Below are 20,208 nucleotides of genomic sequence, written 5' to 3' on the forward strand. Positions count from 1 at the left end.
CGCTAACGCTGGAATCGGCTCTTCGCGCATGCGCAAGTCGTGGGCATGAAAAGAGGACTTATCCCCGTTTAGCACGCGAAGCGCGTCCCGCTCCACAAAATACCTGCCCACAGAGCGCCGGAGCGCTCAAACACCAAAATAAGCGTCGGGCACTAAGCTGCCAATTGACCACAAACCCCCCCCCCCTCCCCAAAAAAAACAGTCATACACCATCAAATTTGACCTACGCGGTAAAATCGGCAAGCGACACCGCGAGTCTACGGAAAACGCCATATCAGCACCCACACTCAAGTAGTTAAACCCTTAACAATCATAAATTAACAGAACAAAGTACATCCAGACTTCAATAAATCGATAGAAAGGAAAAGTACTTATCTTGCTGCTGCAGCAGCAAAGAAAGAGGAAGGTCACACAGAGACTAATATGTATGGGACTTATATGTAATTGGTGCATACAATGGAAGGGGTTGTCCTTCCGGGATTATTTAAATTTAAAGTTTATTGGCTGCTGTAATTGTCAGTAAAGTTAAGAGAAGCATAATCTGAGCCTCCGTGGACTGACATAGAATACGACCTCGGACTAAACGTTCCACCCCTTTTTGACGATGATGGAAATGTCAGACTCCAAAAAGGGCCACTTCTCATGAACTGACACTTCCTCCTAGAGTTTACACGACAGAACTAAACGACGACTAAATAACTTGTTGACTCTTCCCTGATTAACTTTCAAGGCTAAACCCAAGTTCACTGTTGCATGCTGGATTACCTCAGGTAAAGTGCGCTACCCTGAGGGCGAGCGCACTGAACATTCTTTGGTTGTCTCTCAGTTTGCAACACTGGAGCAGAATCTTGGCGACCATCTTGGAATTCCATCCTTGTCTCCAGCTGATACCATCTGTCTTCATTTTAGTTTGGCATCCAAACCTGTGAGTTACTGCATTCATAAATTGACTTCCTGAGATGCTAGCATTCTGCCGAGTTCTGACACTACCCCCTCGCAAAGAGGGTTCCACCGGTTTGGGTATATTTGGCAATTTCTTACGGAAGGCTCTTACCGATTGGTGAGCATTAACATCAGAATACAATTACCATGATCTTCCTTCTGGTCCCTAGCCCTTCCAGTCAAATAATAAATAAAACCCTTAGTTTCTTTTAAATCTATAATTTTTTCACTTCAAATTCTGGTCCACCCTCAGTTTGAATGGTTTTAGGTGGTAGGGTTTTCTCAACCTATCAGGAACCTTCTTAAATAATGAGACATGAAACACAGGATGAATTTTAAGATGTTGGGGTAACTTTAACTTGCAGGTCACAGACTTTATTCTTTTTTCTATCTCATATGGACCAATAAATTGAGACTGAAATTTTCTGCTACCCCAGAGTCTAAGGTTTTTTGAGCTAAGCCAAACTGTCCCCAATCTTAAAATCTGGTTCTGTCCTTCTTTTCCTATCAGCATAGAACTTGTATTGTTCCTTAGCTTTAGCTAAATTGTCAGTAGGTGATTTGTGAATGGATATCATATGTTGGACTGTGACTGTTATCAATGGTACTGTTACTTCTTGAACTTTTAATGAAAGTTTCGGATGTCTTCCATAGTTCATGTAGAAAGGCGAAAACTCTGTGGAAAAGTTCTTAGCATTGTTATGAGCAAACTGCCACCCAAGGGTATCCAGGCCATTCACCTTCCTGTTCTAACAAGAGTAATCTTAGATATTGTTCCAATTCCTTATCAACCCTTTCTGCTTGGCCATCAGTTTTGGTATAACAACTAGTGGAATATTTAGTTTCAATGGTCAATTCTCTTGTGAAGGCCCTCCAAAAATGAAACAGGAACTGTGAACTTCGATCTGAAGCTAACACTTTTGGAATGCAATGCATTCGGACTATATTTTGACCAAAAACTTGAGCTAATTTTTGTGCAGTGAGTTCCTCTTTTAAAGGAATGAAATGAGCCATCTTAGTGAAGGCATCTACACCAACTAGAATTGTGTCATATCCCTGACTAGAACGCAAGTTCACTATCAAGTCTAGGGTAAGGAAACCAATAAGAGAACCCCTCTAATTTTCCCCGAGCACAGATCTTGCAAGTGGTCACGTACTGGTGAATATCTTTTGTTATTTGAGGCCAACAAAATCTTTTTTTAACCAAATCTTCAGTTTTTTGTATTCCCTTGTGACCAACTCATTTACTGTCATGATACTCCTGTAATACCTTCTTTTGAAGTCCTGGAGTTGGCAAATACAAGGCTCCATTTTCGAATAGTAAATTCTCTCGGCTTGCTTTTGTTGAATCTTGACTGACCCACTCTTCCATTTCTTCTAAGGTCATTGACCCATGAACATTTTATTCGATAGATTCAGAGCAAGTTACCCCAACAATTTTGGTATCAGAAAATGTGTTTTGTGCCTCAGTCATCTTTTGTGGAATTTCTGCATCTGTCCTTGACAAAGCATCTGCTTTGCAATTCTTTGTTCCAGGTCTATAAGTAAAGACAAAATCATAATCCGCAAACTATAGTGACCATCAGAGTTGTCGGGGAGTGCAGCTCTTCCCTGATTTAAAAAAATGCAGGTTCCGATGATTGGTATACACGGTGACTGTGTGTTTGGTGCCCATGAGTTAGTGCCTCCACTACTTGAAGGCATCTTTAATTGCTAGCAATTCCTTTTCCGTGATGGTATGATTTACTTCTGCTGGAGTTAGTTTTCTAGATTGATATGTCACTGGATGCAGTTGTCCTGTATTCTTAAGTCACTATGATAATACTCCTTCAATTGCTAAGTCTGAGGTGTCTGTTTCAACAAAGAATGACTCAAACGGGTCAACATGAAGAAATACTGGGGCAGTGGTAAAATTTTGTTTTAAAGATTCAAAAACTCTTCAGCATTTTCACACCATTCAAATGGAATTCTCTTCTTTAGGAGGCAAGTGAGCAGAATAACATTTTCGGAGAACTCTTGGATAAATTTCCTACAGAAGTTTGCAAAGCCTATGAAGCTCTGGACTTCCTTGACGCTTTTTGGAGATTTCCATTCTATGACTGCTCTTATTTTTTTTGTTGGTCCATTGTGACTCCAGCTGGGGAGAGTACAAATCCTGGAAATTCCACTGATTTCACATTAAAGGCAACCTTTTCTAATTTAGCATACAACATTTTTTTTTCTCAGATTCTGCAAGACCCTTCTTACATGCTTCTCGTGTTTATGTTCAGAGTCCGAATATATAATCAATATAAACAATTACACACTGGTGTAGGAAAGTAGGATCTACTTTTTGCTGGTGTCAGTATGTTTTTGTTTTACTTATTTGACTGGGATCCTACTAATCAGGACCCCAATCACAGTGAATCATCCCTAAATTCGAATAGGTAAGTACTTTTGTACTTCCACAATTGACTACTAGTGTACCCCTATATGTCCCTAGTATATGGTACTGAGGTACCCAGGGCATAGGTACACCAGGGGTCTCCCGTGGACTGCAGCATGTATTATGCCACCCATGAGAGAGCACTCAAACTGTGACAACAGGCCTGCCATTGTAGCCTGTGTAAGCTGGTGCTAGCACCACTTACAACAGATATACGTTTTCTTATATCTGGGGTTACTACACTTAAAACCTATAAGTCACGCCTAAGGCAGGCCCTTCAATCCTGAAGGCAGGGTGCTGGGTTATAAGTGTGTGTGTGGGTGCCCCTATACGAGCAGTACACCCCTACAAACCCCAGAGTCGACTCTCCAGGCTTTGTAAGTGCGGTCAGCCATTTGGATGCATATAGTGTCCATCCGTCATTACACAATGGCTAACTATATAGTGGTTGTGCTGAACTTGGGCATGTTTGATATCAAGCATGTTGCAATCATACCGTTACCGGTGTTGGAAGTATGATTCTATGCACTGGGAAGCTCCTACGGGAAGCCCCCAGTACTCCCGGCAACAGTCTTTCATTTCAGGGTCTGCTAGCAAGCTAGTGCTGCTGCTGACCACAGACACAGTTCTGCCCTCCTGCTACTGAGCTGAGCTCGAGCAGGGGAAGGTACAACAGTAGGTTTCCTGTCGCAGGGAGCTGTGACCACTTCCCAGACAAGACTTAGTGTATTGGGCTGGAGTGGGGGTGCTTGCCAGGGCCACCAGACTGCTTTGGAGGGCACATTCGGTGCCCTTCTTGCATACTCCGGTTTGAGCCAGTTCAGGGAGCACTTGGCTCCCACTCTGGTGTGAAACTGGACAAAGGACATGGGGGTATCCTCCCCTCTGTCCAGACCCTCCTCTTTGAGAGACCCGATTCGTCCTAACCCCTTTCCTAGGGTATTTAAGGGTTATCAGTGGGTGGGTCCTCAGATTCATCCTGGGACAAGACTCAAACCTGCAACCACGTAACTCTTCGACCATTTGGACTCTGTCTGGAATCGAAACTGCATCAAGGAAGACTCCTGCTGCTCCTGGTCTCGCTGTTCTGCCAGTCTTCTTCGTCATCTGTGTCTGTGCTTCTTTCAGGATTTTCAACAGACCTGTGGGCATCAAGGACGCCCGAAGTAATATCCCATGGAGTGAAGGAGTCACTCCCCTGCATTCGCCCATACAAAGCTGACTGGTCTGCTGCTCCAGACGTCCCATGGACTTCAAAAGGTTCAGCAACACAGGTGATAGTTCTGCAACTCCCTCGAGCCTGACCTGTCTTCTCTCCAATTTTGAGGCCAGTATCCCTTGTAGGAACCACTGGGACCAAACCCCTTTGCATCGCGTTGACTTGCCGTTGCCAAGGCATTTTGGCTCTGCACTCCAGAGATCTTTGGGCAACAAGAAGCTCCAGCCTCCAGCATCTCTTCCAGGAAAGATCTTTGTCCTCACCGCATCCTCTGCACAGTGGGCCTTCATCTTTGGTGAGCTGCTCAAGGTCCTCTTGTGACTCCTGTGCCTTTGGCCTGTGGGTCCTCTCGAGGGTACTCTCTTGATTTAGTGGGCTCCCCTGCTTGCTTGGGGCCTGCTCTGACTCTCCTGCATTTGGTGAGTCCCATAGACTGTGCTGGTCCCAACGTTGTTCCTTCATCGTTTTCCACGCCTGTTGCAGCTGCCAAGGCTTGTTTGTGCTGCCGCCAGACACCGACCCCTTGGTTCTCGACTTCCAACGTGGAACAGCTGGTACACAGCTCCTGTTCTTCCTCAACATCACCTGGTACTCACAGTTGCAGCAACAAGGTCACTGTCATCACTCCTGAATCTTCCAACGGTGGGCATTACTCTTCCTTGCCTCCTGGTCACCTCCGAGTGGCATAGACTCTGTCCCCTCTGCTTGCAGGTTCTTCTCTTCAAGAATCCACCCTTAGATTCCACCAGACTCTTGTAGTGTCTTCATCAGCAGCATCTTTACTGAAGTACTCCATTATGGTCTACGGTGGTCTCCGACGTCACTTCACACCTATATATCCGGCTTCCCTGGTGTAGGTGTCCTGGTTCCTGGGGTATGCACAGGTGGGGTGACTCTCCAACCTTCTGTCTTCCACGGGATTTCTTCAGGGTCCACTGGGAAGGGTCCTTCTTCAAATCTGCAATGCGACTTTCCCGTTGACTTCTATTGAGTACGCGGCTGTGTTTCCACTCTGTCCAGAGCCTCTGTGGGGTTCCTGGGTACTTACCTTGGGTGGTTCCTTGTGTCCCCAGCTCTTCTGAATCTTCTGGCCCAAGTCCCAACTTCGGTCGTAGTTTGCATTCCACTTCCTTAGTATATGGTTTGGTCTTCCCCTGGAGACCACTGTGTATCGTGCTTACTTACCTTTTGCAATTGAAGGATTGTTGTGCATTTTTGTTAATATCTTCGGGTAGGACATATACCAACGTGTTAGTGCGTGTAATAAATAGACATCTTTTTATAACTAAACGGTATGGTTTCTTTTCGTTTAACCTACACTACATGATTAGATCTGGTAAAACACGCTGCTTAGCACTCCTTCTGGACTAAAATCACCATAAGGGTTGTCTGGATTAGTGCGAGGTGCTTCAATTAAATAAGTGTCCACCATATAATAAGCCAGCTTCCTACATTACACTGATCCATAAAATCCTTCAAAAAGTCAATGTAGCGCTGGAAAGCAGCTGGGGAGTTACATAAACCGTAAATATTCAAAAAGCCCATACTTGGTCTGAAAGGCCATTTTCCATTTATCTCCTTCACGGACATGATGATAGGCTCCTCTCAAATCAAGTTTTGTATACAATTGTGCTCATTTTACCTGGTCTAGCAGAATTGAGATTAATGTCAAAGGATAAAGTTTTTTTACGGTGATGCGATTGATTGCTCTATGATCTATGCATGTCCACAGCTCTCCCTCCCTTTTTGGAGCAAAAACAATCTGAATTGAAACAGGAGATTGGGATGGCCGGATAAATCCGCCCTTCAGGTATTTCTGAATATAGTCCTTCAAGTGCAGATTTTCTTTTTCCGTTACGGCTATATTCTACTACAAGGTAGACTGGCACCAGGTTTGAGCTCAATTTTTCAATCGTAGGTTCTGTGCGGCAGAAGTATTTCAGCTTCTATTTCATTGAAGGCAACCTGATAATCCGCATACTCTGGAAGAAATTTCAGTAGAATGGATAACAAACAGTAGCTCCATTCTCACAAAGCAAGATTGATGGATTTCTTTCTCTGTGAAGATCATTTCTTTTGAAGCAATTTTCCTTACAAAACTCTGAGTCCATCTTTATTGATTGTGCGCTCCAATCTATAGTGGGATTATGCTCAGTGAACCATGGTAAACCTAATATGAATTGAAATTGAGGAGCATCACTCAATTTAAATTGTAAAATTTCACAAAGTCCTTCTTAAGAGATTAGCTCCGCAGTTTCGATGTGATTCACAATGGGACCAGTTGATAGGTTTGTCCCATCTACAGCTCTCACTGTCTCACTCTTCTCCTTCTGTACAGCCCTTAGCCTGATCTTCTACGCAAACTTCAAGACAGAACAATTCCCTGACGCACCATAATCATTATTAAGGCTTCAATTTAGTTTCTCTAAAGCGTAACGTCATTCACAGGTAGAGGTGAGGAGCGGATGATTGCAAAGGTTTTCCAATTGATGATCTTTTGGAGTTGTATCTAATGCTGCACTCACCAGTCCAACTCCCCCTACTGATGGTGCGCAAAGCTTGCCTTCAGTGATTGCTTGAGTCATTTTTGGCAATTCCTCAAAAAATGCCCACTACCTCTACAGTAAAGGTATAGCTTATTTAGTCTCCTTCTCTTTTTCTTCTTTTGACAATGGTCCTCAAATGGTTCCAACTTGCATTGGTTCAACTCAATTTTGACTCTCCACAGTCTTAGAACGTTTAGTTTTTACCCGATAAAATCTGGGTATACTAGAGCAAAAATCTTGTTTTCTTTCTCCTTTTCTTTCATTTTGACGAAAATCTATTTCTAAGGCCAAGTCTATAAAGCTGAAATTTCAGTGGACCGATTCGGTATTTGCGAAAGAGCACTCAGTTTTCACAACTAGCTTGTTAAATTAGGCTGGATAAGTTATCAGATCTCGACTTCCTTGCTTTAACTTTAGCAACTCATTGTCTGTGGCTGGCAATGCTTTTCTTCTATCAAATATTCTCTTTTTTAAATTAATCAAAACCATACAGAATTGGATCATTCCTTGAGAGTATAAGCATCACCCAAGCTGCTGCATCACCACTAAGATAGGATGAAAGCCACTGAAGACTGTGCATCGGGGAATATCGCAGGGCGGCATATAAAATGTGGTGAACACTGGGTCAACAATATCCGAGCCTTTTGGGAATCGTTCTGGGGACGTTAGTGGAATTACTGGAGATAAGGAATGAATTACCTCAGTAGTGACCTTAGGAATTTGGTTTGGCGCAATACTAGTTTCCTCTTCTTCTCCTGATGAAGGAAATCTAAGAATAGCTCCTGCAGTAATATTATTCATTGTAATGGCTAAATCTGATGTTTCTCTAATTGATATTATCAGGTCTAATCTCAGACTCCTATTTTCTTCTCTAACAGCAATTAATTCCTTTTGGATACCCTCCAACGCTTCTCCTAGCTTCCTGAGATCAAGACCTTTCGCCATTCTGCTCAGGTGCCACAACTTAAGTTGCCACTTAACTCTGTCAAAGGCCTCACCAGATCAGCACAGAAGCAGAATGTCGATTTTTCCCAATGCCCCCTCCTGAACCCACTGACCTCTATTATCTTTCAGAAAAAAAGTTAGGCCCAGAGGGGGGAAAGGAGATGGGGATTGAAAGAAGAGACAGTCGATCTTTCTTCTTTTCCTGCTCCTGTGCATCTTCTCACTTTTATTAATGATGGTATTTAATCGTCTGAGGAACTTTACAGGAATTCCAAACGCTGTAAGAAAACATTTTACATGAATTCACCCTTATATTTGCTTAAATTAAACAACAATATATTAACATACTCTAAAATTCTTTACCAGACATTATTTGCCTGTAAGCTTCTCCTCTTTCGTTTTGACAATAGTAGACTTCTTATATCTCAGTGTAATGTGGACTTTTATGTATTCTTCATATGAATGTTAATGCTCTCAGAACAGTATAACCCTTTTTGATTGAGGATTACTTTTCTTTTGGGGTACTTGTGTGTTTTCCATTTCTTCGACTAGAGAAGTAAGAAGAATTTCACTTCCGGAATTCAGGTAAGGCTTAATTATCTTTCTCCACCTGTTGGTTATCTTCCAGCTGACTCGCATTTATCTTTTTTCTGGCTCAATAATAAATGTTTACTTTCCTGCTTTCGACGGTGTTTCCTATTTGTACTGACTCTTCAAAGGAGGCAGGAGGCTAAGGCCTGAATAGAAACGAATATGCTTCCGGACTAAATGTTCCGCCCCTTTTTGACGCTGAGGAAATTGTCAGACTCCGAAAAGAGACACTACTCATCAACTGATACCTCCTCCTAGAATATTTATACGATGAAACTAAACGAGGACTAAATAACACTTCGACTCTACCCAAACTTTCAAGGTGAATCCCAAGTACACTGTTGCACGCTGGATTACCTCAGGTGAAGTGCACAAAGCTGAGGGCGAGCACGCTGAACATTCTTTAAAAACCAAAACTCCCAACAGCGGCTGACTAGAGGTTCAGCACGTCAATCCCTGTCTAAAAGTAATAAGTGACCTGCGCATCCACTTCCTGAGCTTGCCGCAGTGTAGCTCAACTGGTATCCAGAGAAACAAATTCTGTTGATGAAAGGAAGGAGCACCAGGGATGAAGTCAGAGTCATCAAATCAGTCCAGCAGTTTCCTTTATTGTAGAAAATTTCTAAAGAATTGACATCAGCCAACACGTTTCGTTCCCATGAAGGAACTTCATCAGGGCTGAAAACATACACACAAAACATAACATTAATAACAACATAAAACATCTAATATAAGTCACAAAAATAACATCTTGACAATTTAGAAGTATACATGAAATGACGCACATAAACCAAATATAATACCATACAATAAGACACAAAGACCCGCTTTAAAAAACATACAGATAGCATGTCAATGTACCTATAGTATCTAAAAGATGGAATTCATAGTCTTGAAAAATACAGGTTAACTATCCCAAATCCGCAATCAGTGCCATTGTTACCCATACATTGCAACAGTCCATGAAGAGGGTGAAACACAGAAGGAAATCTAATATCAAGGTACCGTACGTAATTATAACCAAAACACGTCAAACAAATCAGTCAAAACAACTTCAAGCAAGTATTAAGAATAAGAAAAAGGAAAAAAAAGCAAACAAAAAGGGGGAGAGAACACAGAGCATCTTATATTAAAAGGATAGAAAACAAAATCGTCCCTAACCTTGAAATAATTTCAAGTATCAAGACCAAATCTCACCTTGAAATGTAATTTGAAGAGTAATGTCTTTTCACTGATATGTAACCACTCAGAGGAAATAGCCTCTTAAGCATAAGTCCACTATAAACTGATCCAATCTTCTGATATGAGAAAGATCATCATACCACATGAATCAGATGATTGAGAAAAAGTATGTCACATGAAAGCTCCCATGTCATATTGCCACCAGTAATAAGGTTTGTTACAGATCAATAACAGACTGGACAGGATCCAAAAACATTGTGCGAGAGACAAAACACCATAGAAACATAAAGCAATTCTCACCTGACGAATCAGGTGGGAGTATATTTCTCCATTCACAATTATTGTAAAACTAGGGGATCCCCCACACGCTGAACATTCTTTGGTTGTCTCTCGGTTTGCAACATTAGCGCGCAGACCATAGAGCAGAATCTTGGTGGCCATCTTGGAATTCTGTCAATTCCATCCTCGTCTCCTGCTGATATCATCTGTCTTCATTTAAGGTTGGTGCCCAAACCTGCGAGTTTCTACATTCACGAACTGACTACCTGAGACAGGAGCATTCTGTCAAGTTCTGACAACCATGAACTGCAGGTAATGTCTGTGGGTGGGCAGGACAGGGATATGAAAATATGCGTCCTGCAAATCCAACGCTACCATCCAGTCACCTGGGTCTAGGGCAGACAGAACTTGAACGAGAATGAGCATTTTGAATTTCTCCTGTTTGAGGAAGAGATTTAGAAGGTGCAGGTCTAGTATAGGATGAAGGCCTTTTTGGGCACCAGAAAGCAGAAGGAATAGCAGAAGGAATAGCAACCACGATTTACTTCTGATTCCGGCACCCTCTCTATACCTCCCTTGGCGAAGAGAGTGAACACTTCCTGGCAGAGTAGGGAAAGGTGGACCTCTGTCAACTGGTCTTAAGTGGGTGGAGGGGCAGCCACAAAGGGGATGGAGGAACCCCTTTGCACGATCTGTAGTACCCAATGGTCTGTTACTGACCCCCAGGGGGCAGGTGATAGCATATTCTGCCCCCGCTAGATGCCCATGATTGTAGGAGGCCAAACGAAAAGGGGCTTGGAGGCTGTGGCTGTAAGGGAAGTGGTGAACTGGCCCAACCTCTGGTTACCTACACCTTAAAGTCTGTTGGAACCGAGTCCTCTGCTGGCCATCAAACCCCCCATGCGTGGCCATGACAAGGGCAAAAGGTGGACTGGGGATGGCAAAGAGCCATAGAGAGGCACAAAGACCTGGCCATAGCCCTAGAGTCCTTAAAGTGCACTAGTGCTCAGCCCGCCTTCTGTACTAAGAGACGGATGCCATCAAAGGGCATGTCCAGAAGTGATGCTTGGATATCCTCAGAAAAGCCAGTACTCCTCAGCCAGGCATGGTGCCGAAGGGCCACCAATGAAGAAATTGCTCTGCCCAGCGTGCCAGTCATGTCCAAACTACAACTAATGTAGAACTTTGCTGTATCACTCCCATCTGCAATAGCCCAAGAGAGTATGACTCTGGCCTCTTCAGAGCTAGGCTGACGGAACAGAAAATTATCTTGCGAAAGTTATCCAGTCTCTCATTCCCATCTGGTGGAGTGGAAGGGAATGCACCAGGGTTGATTCTGGAAGTGGAGGCCTGGACCACCATCTCTCTGGAGTGGGGTGCTTGGCAAGGAAACTGGGGTCCCCTGTGGCAGGGTGGCGGTGGCTGGCCATCGTCCTGTGTACAGGAGCCCCTGTGCAGGGTTTGGACCTGGTCTGAGGAGGACGTTAGTGAGGGTTTCATTAAAGGGGAGAAAGGGTTTGGAGGAGAATGTGCTCGGTTGAAGCACCTCCATCAAGACATTAGTCTTGACTACTACTGAGGGCAGCTGAATGTACAAGACCTTATTCACCCTATGCATCACCTCAGTGAAAGAGGGGCCCTGCTCCGTAGCCACAGTAGGAGGAGAAAACAAGTCAGTGTCAGGTGAGGTGTTCAGTCCACTGGCATCTGCCAGATCCTAATACCAGGTGTCCTCTGTGTTTTTCAATGGGTGGCGATATTTATCAGGGTCACCATACCCCTCCCATTCATCCACTGTATCTGTAAGACAAATGGCCCCTGCTCCATGTTGGAGTCAAGAACGATGGGGTTGGCATGGATGGCGCCAGGCGCGTCGGCATGGGAGCAGGCACCGGAGAAGGTCTAGGTCTTACTGGCGGTGCTGCTTTGGATCCAGCACCGGCTAGTGCTGAGGGCATACCCACCCACGGAAATCAGGTGGGGGCACCTCACAAACACCATGGGGATCAAAAGTGCTCCAGAGGGTCGGGCCCTTCAAAAATGAGGGGCATGGCCACATAAGACTCAGGACGTTGGGTGGGGGGTCAAACGGGCAAAATCGGGGAAGCGCATAGATGACCCTGACTGGGGCTCCGTAGAGGCATGGGGCCTGGAATGCAGATGCTCTCTCAACCCAAGATTTACACGGACAAGGAGGACATGGCTAAGTCTAAGACCTTTTTGACTTCTTGGATTTTTTTTGTGTGTGACTTACCTGATGACGACTTCAACGCAGACTTTGGGGGAATTGCCGGGACCTTCCACACGACCTGGATCTTGATAATCTCTGGGCTGTCTGACGTCAGGAAGCGAGGATCTTAAGGGAGCGCTCCCAGAGCGCCCTCTGGTGCATGGCACAGCAATCTTCGCAGGTTTTCGAGTCAATGGTCTTTCTTGAGGCATCAAAGACCGGCCACAGGTAGAAGGTAGGGGAGTTTGTCACGGACATCTGTCTGTGACAGTACCCACATTATCTGAAACAATTTGGTTTCTTGAGAAACATTCTGTCACACCAGGAAAAAGGATTTGTTTCTCAAAAGTAGTGGACAATAGGTCAAAAAGAAAACAGTCAAAAGGTGACTGAGGGGTAGCTCTTAACGGATCTGCACTAACTGGCACTGAAAGTAATGAAAGGACGTCAGCTCGCAGAGGTGGTGCCTATATAGGTACTGTGTTTGACGACGCTGAAGGGAACAACACTTATTGGCGCACAGGGATACTGCTTGAAAATTTCCAATTAGAGTCTGATGCCTGGGGGATAATTCTAAGGTAAGAAATCAATGGCTGGAGGCCTATGTAATATATAATTGTACCTAGGGTTACCAGCCTGAGGATGGGGAATATTATTCAAGGTTGTAAATTTATGAAAGATATAATGCTGGAGAAGTTTTTGGGGGTGTGGGAGAGTAGAGTGACACAAATCCATTCCTACACAATCGCAATCTCGGGCAGAGGTCAGTGGGTAGGACTTTGTTACTAGGGATTGCTGGTGGATGGAGTTTGAAAACAATACAATCGCCACGTTGCACAATATTCAGCATGCAGTTGGAGACAAGAGTATTTCTCTCAGTAGGTTTGCGATACAATGATGTAAAAAGTTCACCCTCAGAGGTTTCTATCAATAGATCCAAAATAGCAATTTCTGATCTTGTGTGTGAGAGTGAAAATTTCAGGGCCACTGCAGTGTGTTGAGCCAATTACAGAAATCCGCAAGGGTGTCCTCACAGCCGTGCCAAATCATGAAAATGTCATCTATGTACTCTTTCTAAAAAGTAAATTTGTTGCAGAATGGGTTATGTGACAGGAATATGTTAGTTTCAAGGCAATCCATAAAAAGTATAGCAACATTTGGGGCACAAACTGCTCCCATGAATGTCCCTTTGATCTGTTGGAAAGAGTTGCAATCAAATGAAAAATGTCCTAGCTAAAGCGAAGGAAAGTTTAAATTCTAAAAAGGGCAAGGAGACGAGGAATATGCATTTCTTTCTTCACTTCATTTTCACAGTAGTATTAAACAAAAACAGTCACAGACTACAAATCACAAACAATAGGGGAGTAGTTTCCATGGTAACACTAGTCCAATCACAGTTCAGTCTATTGCATATAATCACGTGATGTCCCTTCAGCTTTCTCGTCTTCACTAGTGGATGTTAAACTGGGATCGCCACCCTATTCAAACTTTTGAACATTCACTACGATACAGAGCGTGCCCCGTTAACGTATTCTTAAGAATATTGAAATGTCAACAGTAGTCATTAATGCCACTCAGACTACAGTATCCAAACTGCATATATGCCATTGCCAATAATAACTCAACAAATAGCCATTAACGTGCAAGCATAGTCCTTACTGGTAACAATTCATCCTGGGAGGGATTGAGATTGAAGGGATTCTCAGGGCGGGATAATCCTCGCTTACTTGTCCTCAATAGAATTGAAACTTTCCTTCTCCTTAGCTAGGAAATTTTTCATTCTATGTCAGGACCGGAGGCGAGGATTATGCATGTTCAAAGCTTACTTACGACCAGAGATGCAGCCTCCGAAATGGGTTTGATGTGGAACTTCTTAAAGGTAGACTCAAAAGACCAATCTGCCGCTTTCATAATATCTTCCAGCCTGCCTCCTACCTGAATGGCCTTCGATGCCATAGCTCCTCTCGTGGTGTGTGCATCAAATCTACGCATATCCACACCTGGCTCTGCCATGACCCACCTGACAATGGAAAGAGAAGAAACAGCTTTGAATAGCTTCTGCATGGCGATAAGGAGCTGCCGTTTCCCAGGGGATCTGAGCTCTGAAGCCATGTCATTATATGCCTTAATACCACACACAACTTAGGATGTTCCGGAAAGGAATGATAAGATACCAACCTAGTATTGGTTTTTGTCCTCCTGGATTTAGTAAAAGTGTCCCCCTCCAGGGTAAAATCTCTCAGGAGATATCCAATGCCCTCACATCTGAAACCCGCTTGCAGGCATTGAGACACAGCAGACTTGCTAATTTTGCAGACAGCTCATTGGGAGATAAGGAAAATGCTACTTACCCAGTATGCATCTGTTTCTTGGCATGTGAGCTGTAGAGTCACATGCTATGAATAGATCGCCATCTGGTGTTGAGCCCGGACATTTGCACTTTGTTTTTGTTAGAAAAAGTCTTTCCAGTCCCGAGGCCGGTGACTCCTCCGTTTGGTGATAGTGCGCAGGGGCATCGACTCCATTGTTAGATTGTTTTCCTGCAGAGGGTGAGAACGGAGTAAGTAAGAGTAGAATAGGGATGTCCATGTGTAGTTATCTAAGTAAGATAGACTGGGACAGATACAGGTAACCGGGGACGTGGGTGGGAGCATGTGACTCTACAGCTCTACATGCCAAGAACATATGCATACAGGGTAAGTAGCGTTTTCCATTCGAGGCAAGTGAGCTGTAGATCGCATGCTATGCATAGACTATACAGCAGTAATCTCCCAAAGTGGTGGCTAACCTGTAGCTGTTGCAGTAGTTTGAAATAGTGTAAGTAAAACTGCCTGGCCCACTCTAGCTTGTTGTCTTGCTAACACATCTACACAATAGTGTTTTGTGGATGTGTGTGGTGTAGACCATGTTGCAGCTTTACAGATATAATCTATGGCAATATTTCATAAGAAAGCCATAGAAGCCCCCAGTTTGCGAGTGGAAAGCGCTCTAGGGGTAATTGGTAAAATTATTTTAGCTTTTGCATAACCTATCTGAATACATTTAATTATCCAACGTGCAATATCTGATTTAGAAATGGGATTGCCTTTGTGTGGTGGAGAAAAAGCCACAAAGAGTTGTTTAGTGTTACAAAAGGATTTTGTTCTTTCTTTGTAATACATCATTGCTCTTTTTACATCCAAAGTGTGAAGAGCACGTTCTGCCACAGAATCTGGTTGAGGAAAGAACACAGGCAACTCAATAGATTGGTTGATGTGGAAGGCAGAAACTACTTTAGGTAAGAATTTAGGATAAGTACGAAGAACCACTTTATTTAGGTGTATTTGTAAAAATGGTTCGTCTATGGTTAATGCCTGAAGCTCACATACTCTCCTGAGTGATGTGATAGCTATGAGGAAAGCTACCTTCCAAGTGAATTCCTTCCATGAAAGCTTTAATAGAGGGCACTCTGAAAAGGGACAGGTGTTGTCTGTTAAGAAGATAAGCAGCTATTGCAGTGAGATGGAAGCGTATAGACGTATACGCTAAATTTGGACGTTGTAGATGTGCAGATAACAAATGATATTTTGAGTAGAAGCTTCAAGTGGATTGACGTGGTTATTACAATAAGTAACACACTACTTCCATTTTGCTGCATAATAAGGTCTTGTAGTAGGTCTTCTAGTCTCTTTAATAATTTTCATACAGTCTGGTGGAAGATTTAGATAACCAAACTATGACTTCAGGTGCCAGTTCGCAAGACTGAGAGGTGTGGGATCTGGATGTCTTATCTCTCCATGGCTCTGCGTGTGGAGACTGGATGTGAGATGTAGTTTTTGATGAGGAACTACTGATAGTTCCAGGAGGGTAGTGAACCAAGGTTGGCGAGCCCAAGTGGGAGCTACTAGGATTAGTGTGAAAGATGTTTGCCTGAGCTTCCGAACCACTAGGGGAATGAGTGGGAGAGGCGGAAAAGCATAAGCAAATTTCCCTGACCAGTTAATCCATAGAGCATTGCCCTTGGATAACGGGTGTGGATACCTGGAGGAGAAGTTGGGGCATTTTGGTGTGTGGCAACCAGCTCTATGTCTGGAAAGCCCCACATCTGAAAGAATGGGAGGAGAACTTGAGGGTGAAGTTCCCATTCAAGAATTTGTTGGCTTTGTCTGCTCAGATCTGCAATCTGATTGTCTTGTGCAAGGTGTGACAGTTGCAGAGCATGTGTTCCTCCCCGTTTCTGTATGTAATACAGTGCTGTCATGTTGTCTCTGCGTATCAGGACAACTTTGCCTATAAGGTGAGTTTGGAAGGCTTTGAGCGCTAAAAATAGTGCTAACAGCTGCAGATAATTTATGTGGAGAAGCTTTTCTTTTTGACTCCACACTCCATGAATTGTGTGAGTTTGGAGATGAGCTCCCCAACCAGTGAGCGATGGGTCTGCTGTTAACACTGTCTGTGGAATCGGGTCGATGAAAGGTCACCCTTTTGTAAGGTTGTGTGGATTCCACCACTGCAGAGAGCGATGAGTGCGGCCGTCCACCAACACCAGATCTGTTAATAGACCGTGAGACGGATTCCACTGACGTGCTAAGCGTTCTTGAAGGGGACGCATTTGTAGTCTTGCATAAGGAACTATCATGATGCAAAATGCCATCATGCCTATAAGTTGCATGAATACCCGCGCTGGTAATGAGTGATTGGGTTGAAATTTGGAGATGAGAGCCTAAATATTGTGAATTCTGTTTGGATTGGGATAGGCTAGAGCTTTTTGTGTATCCAGAGTGGCCCCTAGATATGCTTGTGTATTGGAGGGCTGAAGATGGGATTTTGTCAGACTGACTGTAAAATCCGAGGTTGTGCAGTAAGCGTACTGTTGTTTGAGTGTGCCTTAGGCACTTTGAGAGAGTGCTGGCTTTGATAAGCCAGTTGTCTAGATATGGGAAGGCGTGAACATGTCTTCGCAGATGCGCAGCGACTACTGCTAGGCATTTGGTAAATACTCTGGGAGCAGTAGTTACTCCAAATGGAAGAACCTTGAACTGATAATGTTCCCCACTATTAAAAACCTGAGGTATTTGCGTATGAGTAGGATGTATTGGAATATGGAAGTATGCGTCCTTTAAGTCCAGAGTGGACATAAAGTCGCCTTGTTGTAACAGAGGAAGTATCTGTTGGAGAGTGACCATATGGAAGTGATCTGATTGAATGTAGAGGTTTAATTCTCTGAGGTCTAATATAGGCCTGAGAGAACCGTCCTTTTTGGGAATTAGAAAAAAAGAGAGTACACTCCGGTCCCCTGATACTGTAGTGGGACGAGTTCTATAGCTCCTTTTTCCAGAAGCGATTGTACCTCTTGTTTGAGTAGGTTTAAATGTTCTGGAGATAGTTTGTGTGTTCATGGTTGAATGTTTGGAGGGTTGCTTGTAAGCTCCAGGCAGTAACATTTGTCTGATGTGATTAAATTCCAGACAGGGAAAAATTGAGAGAGACGTCTCCTGACAGGTGTGGGATGATTGGAGAAAAGGGGAAACAAATCACTGCTTGTTTGTGTGGCTGGGGAAGTACGGGGTGTTTTACCTTTCCCTCTTCCTAAGCCATTGTTTCCACGAAATCCACCTCGAAAATAACCTCTGGTAGAAGGTGACTGACTATTGCCTCTATATGAGGTAGAGGATCCGTCAGTAGGGATGGACTTTGAGCCTCCCCTATAAAAGGATCGGCAGAACGATCCATGATTGGATGGTGTTTGTAGTGCTCCCATAGATTTGGCTACCCCAGTGTCCTCCTTCATTTTTTCTAACTAAGTGTCCACTGTAGGACCAAATAAATGCTCCTTTTCAAAAGGTGCATTTAAAATGGATGTTTGGACTTCTGGTTTAAAGCCTGACACTCTAAGCCACGTGTGGCATCTGAGAAGAATGCTAGTGTTAAAAGCACGTGAGGCAGTGTCTGCTGCATCTAGAGCACACCAGATTGATGTATTGGAAATATGTTTTCCTTCCTGAATGAAGTCATGAGCCTTGGATTTATGCTCATCAGGCAGATATTGCATCAGTTGTTCTAACTCATGGGTACTCGCAAACTTTCTCTTGGGGGCCAAACTTACAGTATGGTTTGTGGCTGAGGGCTGCACCGGTGGGGGCGGGGTCAGTGGGGGAGGGGTGGGGGCGGGGTCAGTGGGGGAGGGGAGGGGCGGGGCTCGAGCAACAAAAAATTGTGACCATGAGGTTGAACACAGGCCCCTGCAGAGGACAGCTCAACGGGGTTTGTGTCCCACCACTGGGCCTGGAGCCACATCTGTCGCTGGCTTTAATTCTGACTCTCATCCCTGAGCTGTCAGATCAAAGCCCCCCTTTGACGCCAGTCACCCGTCCGTGTAGGTATGCATGCATCAATTATATATAGTGCCAACCTGGCGGCGAGCATTTGTGCGCTGTGCTGTGAGAGTGGAGACCAGGCCTGAGCTCCCTGGCTTTGGCTCAACTCTCTGACTACAGGCTGGCGGGAAACATCACGTCACGGGCTCTTAACGCACACCTCACCCAGCTCTCACTCCCTGCCCTCTGTCACTCTCAGTCCCTGCTGCCCTCTGCCTGCTCTCTGTCACCTCACCCGGCTCACTCCCTGCTGCCCTCCGTCATCTCACCCGCCTCTCACTCCCTGCTGCCCTCTGTCACCCTCTGCCATCTCACCCGGCTCTCACTCCCTGCTGCCCTCCGTCACCTCACCCGGCTCTCACACCCTGCTGTCCTCGGTCACCCTCTGTCACCTTACCCCGCATGTGTGGCAGCCTGGGCTGAGACAGCTTCCCGGGCTGACACACAGACACACCAGAGTACTTCACAGGTCTTTAAAAGACCATTTACTTTGTAATGAGGCTTTGTTGTATTTCACCTCCTCTTAGCGCCCCTGCATCTCCACTCTATCACTGGAATCGCCCGGCCCCCATAGAGCAGAGTCTCTCAGAGTCCGCGCTGCTGCAACCGGCGGTGTTTGCTGACACTCTTCAAAAAAAAATAATCAGAAACACAGGTACGATGTCTGCTAGGTCCGCGGGCCGCGAAGGAAAGGCCCGCGGGCTGTACTATGAGTACCCGTGCTCCAACTCATCATAATGAGCTCTGTCATATCTTGCCAAGAGTGCTTGTCTGTTAGCTATGCGCCAATGATTGGCTGCTTGTGCTGCTACTCTCTTGCCGGAGGCATCTATTTATTTAGATTCCTTTTCGGGAGGCGGAGCATCTCCCGTTGACTGAGAATTTGCCAGTTTCCGAGCATTTGAAACCACTTAAGAATCTAGTGGAACCTGACCGCTAATAAAAATTGTGTCTGTAGGAGCCGCCTTGTATTTTTTGTCCACACTAGGTGTGAATATCCTAGCACGCACTGGATCTTTGAACACCTCATCTGCATGTTTTAACATACCCTTGAGCATAGGTAGTGTATGTGTAGTTTTTTGTGATGCACTTAGTGTCTCAAAAAGGAAATCTTCCTTAAGAGGCTCCTTATGGAGTTGCACCCCATGATATTGTACAACTCTAATAAGCAATTCTGTAAACCCCACATTATCATCTGGAGGAGGTAGTCTAGATGGGTATAGATCTGGATAATTGTCGTTATTAGGATCCATGTTATAATCTACCCAGGGGTCTGCAGTATAATCTTGTGGTACATCCCAGTGTGTGTCCTCATCTAGATCCCCATCCCCATCGTCCTGCTGAAGTGGAGATTGTGGCTGAGGGGAATTTGTGGGTGTTATAAGAAGGTTAGGGTCAATAGGTGAAGGAGGTGAGGAAGGGGAAAGAGGTGGAGGAGAAGTATTAGTTCCCATGTTCTTTCTCTTTAGAGGGATATTGTAAGATTCCTCAAC

This window comes from Triturus cristatus, chromosome 1_2, assembly GCF_964204655.1.
Source record: "Triturus cristatus chromosome 1_2, aTriCri1.1, whole genome shotgun sequence".
Lineage (NCBI taxonomy): Eukaryota > Metazoa > Chordata > Amphibia > Caudata > Salamandridae > Triturus > Triturus cristatus.